Source organism: Coregonus lavaretus (assembly GCF_964263955.1).
Source record: "Coregonus lavaretus genome assembly, contig: HAP1_SCAFFOLD_2266, whole genome shotgun sequence".
In the NCBI taxonomy this organism is placed as follows: Eukaryota; Metazoa; Chordata; class Actinopteri; order Salmoniformes; family Salmonidae; genus Coregonus; species Coregonus lavaretus.
Window position 1 is genome coordinate 15,667 of NW_028159773.1, and position 6,394 is coordinate 22,060.

Here is a 6,394-nt window from a genome sequence, read left to right on the forward strand (position 1 = left end):
CTAATGCCAATACAAAAAAAGAGCAATGGAGAGCACTGTACAATACGGCAAACTTAGCAAGTTAGGCGTTTGTGGTAAGTACATGAGGGCTGCCATCTTCATGCACCTTCGCCATTATTGGCAAAAGAGCTGATCTGATTGGTCCAAAGACCAATTATGAAAAAAAAGAATTAGAATTGAGAAAAATTTGATTTTCAGTTTGTTCCCTGAATTGACTTCTAAATCTCTATTGCTTGCTGTTTGGGGTTTTAGGCTGGGTTTCTGTATAAGCACTTTGTGACATCTGCTGATGTAGAAAGGGCTTTATAAATAAATTTGATTTGATTTTGATTTGACATAATGGAATTGACCCCAACCCTGGTGAGAAATCACTCTTCCTTAAAGGCCCAGTCCTCCAAGAACCTGGCCCTGCCTGCTGCTGCCCCCTGGTGGTAGGATGTGGATACCTGGCCCTGCCTGCTGCTGCGCCCTGGTGGTAGGATGTAGATACCTGGCCCTGCCTGCTGCTGCCCCCTGGTGGTAGGATGTAGATACCTGGCCCTGCCTGCTGCTGCCCACTGGTGGTAGGATGTAGATACCTGTCCCTGCCTGCTGCTGCCCCCTGGTGGTAGGATGTAGATACCTGTCCCTGCCTGCTGCTGCCCCCTAGTGGTAGGATGTGGATACCTGTCCCTGCCTGCTGCTGCTCCCTAGTGGTAGGATGTGGATACCTGGCCCTGCCTGCTGCTGCCCCCTAGTGGTAGGTTGTGAGTAGTGGAAATAGACTGGTTTTGTCTCCATAATCTCTCCCTCCTGAAGTGTGGACTTCTTCACTACTCTCCTCAAATGTAAAAGCATTGGGTTGGTGTAGGCATGGAGGGAGTTTCTATATACCCGTCATTTCCTTTCAAATCCATGAAGGGAAGTGAACAAGTGCACATTACAGGAGAAAGGAGATATTATTTGGATGCAACCTGTTTCCCTGGCATAATCCACTTATCTACCTTCCTAACATCATATCACTGTATCCCAAAATGATTTGGATAGAACGTGATTGGATGTGGCAGGAAAAAATTGTTTGAAGGTAGTTCTGTTTTGAACGTTGTTCATTAAATGTGTGATATTTTCCTTGTCCCAAATGACAGGTATTTATCCATGGCTTGAGCAGGGAAGTCTGGATAGAACTTCATGACAGCCATACAAAGGAAGTTTGTTAGTGGGTTGATGGGACACCTTACTATTTCATGACAGATATACAGAGGGAGTTTGTGAGTGGGATGATGGGAGACCCCGTACTACTTCATGATAGATATACAGAGGGAGTTTCTGAGTGGGATGATGGGAGACCTCACTACTTCATGACAGATATACAGAGTGAGTTTCTGAGTGGGATGATGGGAGACCCCGTACTACTTCATGATAGATATACAGAGGGAGTTTGTTAGTGGCATGATGGGACACCTCACTACTTCATGATAGATATACAGAGGGAGTTTGTGAGTGGGTTGATGGGACACCTCACTACTTCATGATAGATATACAGAGGGAGTTTGGGAGTGGGTTGATGGGACACCTCACTACTTCATGATAGATATACAGAGGGAGTTTGTTAGTGGGTTGATGGGACACCTCACTACTTCATGATAGATATACAGAGGGAGTTTGGGAGTGGGTTGATGGGACACCTCACTACTTCATGATAGATATACAGAGGGAGTTTGTTAGTGGGTTGATGGGACACCTCACTACTTCATGATAGATATACAGAGGGAGTTTGGGAGTGGGTTGATGGGACACCCCTTACTACTCTATCTTATTGAGTTGTGTTGGATATCCATATAAAGTTTGAAGCAGTTTTAGTTTTTATTTGTAATTAAACTGACATTATATCAGACATTATTATGGAGTCCAGTGAACTAAATATACAGTAGAAGTTATCAGGTCTTATATTAGCAGTGAAGAATACATACCATTATGTAATGTATTGTAGTGAATTTGGGGGCTAACCCCTCATCCAGCGACTGTCAACCCAAGAGATATGAAACCTGCTAGGTTGCTAGGTGTTGGGTTAAGGTCACTACAGTATTACCTCAGTATAGACCAGGTTATGAGGTTGCTAGGTGTTGAGTTAAGGTCACTACAGTATTACCTCAGTATAGACCAGGGTATGGTGTTGCTAGGTGTTGGGTTAAGGTCACTACAGTATTACCTCAGTATAGACCAGGTTATGAGGTTTCTAGGTGTTGGGTTAAGGTCACTACAGTATAAACTCAGTATAGACCAGGTTATGATGTTGCTAGGTGTTGGGTTAAGGTCACTACAGTATAAACTCAGTATAGACCAGGTTATGATGTTGCTAGGTGTTGGGTTAAGGTCACTACAGTATTACCTCAGTATAGACCAGGTTATGATGTTGCTAGGTGTTGGGTTAAGGTCACTACAGTATAAACTCAGTATAGACCAGGTTATGAGGTTGCTAGGTGTTGGGTTAAGGTCACTACAGTATAAACTCAGTATAGACCAGGTTATGGTGTTGCTAGGTGTTGGGTTAAGGTCACTACAGTATAAACTCAGTATAGACCAGGTTATGCTGTTGCTAGGTGTTGGGTTAAGGTCACTACAGTATAAACTCAGTATAGACCAGGTTATGAGGTTGCTAGGTGTTGAGTTAAGGTCACTACAGTATAAACTCAGTATAGACCAGGTTATGAGGTTGCTAGGTGTTGGGTTAAGGTCACTACAGTATAAACTTAGTATAGACCAGGTTATGATGTTGCTAGGTGTTGGGTTAAGGTCACTACAGTATAAACTCAGTATAGACCAGGTTATGATGTTGCTAGGTGTTGGGTTAAGGTCACTACAGTATTAACTCAGTATAGACCAGGTTATGATGTTGCTAGGTGTTGGGTTAAGGTCACTACAGTATAAACTCAGTATAGACCAGGTTATGATGTTGCTAGGTGTTGGGTTAAGGTCACTACAGTATAAACTCAGTATAGACCAGGTTATGGTGTTGCTAGGTGTTGGGTTAAGGTCACTACAGTATAAACTCAGTATAGACCAGGTTATGATGTTGCTAGGTGTTGGGTTAAGGTCACTACAGTATAAACTCAGTATAGACCAGGTTATGGTGTTGCTAGGTGTTGGGTTAAGGTCACTACAGTATAAACTCAGTATAGACCAGGTTATGATGTTGCTAGGTGTTGTGTTTAGGTCACAATCTGATCAATGTTTAATTAAACCGGTCTTGCTGTCTGTGTAACATGTCTATGGCAAAATACGGAACAGAACACTAGAGTGTGATTCAGGAAGGATTCTGGAATGTTAAAAGATTCAATCATTTTGAATGTTATATCGTATTCGTGTATCTCTGAGCAATTTTCACCAGATAACTGACCTGTTATAAATGAGTAGTGTAGATGTCAGAACACTATACCATCACCAGATAACTGACCTGTTATAGTAGTGTAGATGACAGAACACTATACCATCACCAGATAACTGACCTGTTATAGTAGTGTAGATGTCAGAACACTATACCATCACCAGATAACTGACCTGTTATAGTAGTGTAGATGTCAGAACACTATACTATCACCAGATAACTGACATGTTATAGTAGTGTAGATGTCAGAACACTATACTATCACCAGATAACTGACCTGTTATAGTAGTGTAGATGTCAGAACACTATACTATCACCAGATTACTGACCTGTTATAGTAGTGTAGATGTCAGAACACTATACTATCACCAGATAACTGACCTGTTATAGTAGTGTAGATGTCAGAACACTATACTATCATCAGATAACTGACCTGTTATAGTAGTGATGTCAGAACACTATGCCATCACAAGATAACTGACCTGTTATAGTTGTGTAGATGTCAGAACACTATACTATCACCAGATAACTGACCTGTTATAGTAGTGTAGATGTCAGAACACTATACTATCACCAGATAACTGACCTGTTATAGTAGTGTAGATGTCAGAACACTATACCATCACCAGATAACTGACCTGTTATAGTAGTATAGATGTTAGAAGAACTGGAGAACAAGGATGGTGTTGAACCTAGTTATCTGTGTGATCACCAGACATATGATGCTCTCTGGTGTTGTGATGAAACAAAGGTGTGGGTGAATTTATTCTGCCACTGTCTTCTTATTGTCTCGTCTTTAGTCCTATATATCATGGTGTCAAGGCATATGAACTAACAGGTTATAGAGCAAACAACGCAATTATCACAACACATAGGTTTTAATATGGCTTTTTTCTGACTTCCCCAGTGTTTTTACCCACACACCTCTACTGGTGTGATGACTAGTTGTGATTATTAAAGATAATTAAACTAGTAAACAAGTGGTGCAGATGCTGTTTGGTTGTTTTTCAATAATCCCAAATTAAATTGAAGATTAAATATTGAATTGTGATGAGACAACTCAAAGAATCTATGACAGGTTCTCCAGGTCCAATTTTATTTTAATACACCATGGTGGAAGGGTTGCACTTCAACAAACACCTTGAAAATGTCTACATGTCTTTTATGTTGCCAACTCACACACAATTGGTAACCCCAAAACCCCCCATACATTTGATTGGTTGACATGGGGAGGTTCCTCGGCCATCACTACAACCGATAATTAGAGTTGACAGGTGAAAACCACTTATCCAAATATGGCATAAACATTTATATCAGACAGATAACATGGTACTAAGAGTGCTGACATGGTACTTAAAAATACATGGTTCGATCTGGTCAACAACTCAACTTTCAGAATGTCTTGGTCAGTGTATTCACTGGTCTAGAATGAGCAGCTAAAGGAATTTCTCTGTCAGCTTGGCTGCGGCCGTTTTAAGTGTGGTTTCTGATTTCTGAACAGGAGTGAGGATTCCAATACAGTATAAACATTCTAACGATTCACACAGTGTATGCATATAATATATAGAATATACTGGATAAATATATTGGATATATATTGGATTAGAATAATTGAGAATATATATAGGTTCAAATGTTGGTCTTCAAAACTATAGAACCAAGGACTACTTATTTTATTCAACACACAACACTACCCTTATACACTTTGGCTCTTTCTCAGTTGTCTGAAAAACGGTTCTCTCCTTGACTTATCTGCCAATCAGATCAGATTCAGGGGAGGAGACAAGGAGTGAAGGGATTTTTAAGCAATTGGTCTGTTTACATTTCCACAGATTACATACCAACACCACCATCTAGTGGTCAATTCTGTTTTTTTATTAACAGGGGCTGAACGTATCAAGCGTCTCAGAGCAAGAGCGCTAATTTAGGATATGTTTAGCCTTTTAGATCACATTGAATGAGACTACGTGGACAGGGTTTGCCTGGTCCTAGATCAGCACTTCACTCTTAGATACTTGATACACACATTGTGTGCCTTTAGTTGTCTCCAGCTGATTAAAATGGTATACAACAGATTCCAAGTGAACCAAATAATGATTTTCAATCAAATAATGTTTTGTTAATTGTATTCATCATTTGCATTATTTCACAATATGTCTGTAAACTATGTGTTCAGTGCAGAAAAAAATATAACAATATCAACTATTGGCTGAAAAGTAATTCCCTCAATCTCACATTATTATCACCACACTTGTTGTCATGAACTACAAAAATGTAATCATCAATAGCAAAAATGTAATCATCTTTAACAACAAAAATGCAATTATCATCAACAAAAAGAAAATCATCATCATCAACAACAACAAACATAAAATCATCATAAAATCATTGTTATCAACATCATTAAAAATAAAATCATCATTGAATAGATTGACGCTGGGAAATACCTTCAAAACTGGCCACGTCATTGGACAAATCACTATTAAGGTGTGGTCCAAAAAAAACATTTTAAATCTACTTAGTAAGTAATCATTTTTGATTAAGTAAATTGTTGAAAGTATAATCAATGTGAAACAAGAAATGCATTTTGTTCACAATTAAAATAAAAACAAAAAACAACTGTTTCCCACTGAACCATGCAGTCCCTTCTAAATCATTAAACTGTGATTAAGGCATATGAAACCATAGGTTAGATGGTAATTAAATGACAGAAATATATTTTTTATAATTGAAACTAAATGAACAATGTCAGACTAGCTCCTTATTTACCTGTGTATTGTGTTTATTTATGGACATTATCAAGTAAAACACTGAATCTGTTAGTTAACATGTTGGTGTTCACCTTTACTTTTCTTATTTGTAGGATTTCTGAATTTGCTTACATCTACATCTATTAGAAAATGTTATTCCTTTCGCATCAAATTCAAAGTGTTAGCTATGTATTTCATTATGGAACATCAGATCTGTAAATTGCTAAGACGTCAAATATTTATGAATGCATATAGATTAAATATGTTTTTCCAAGCTGCA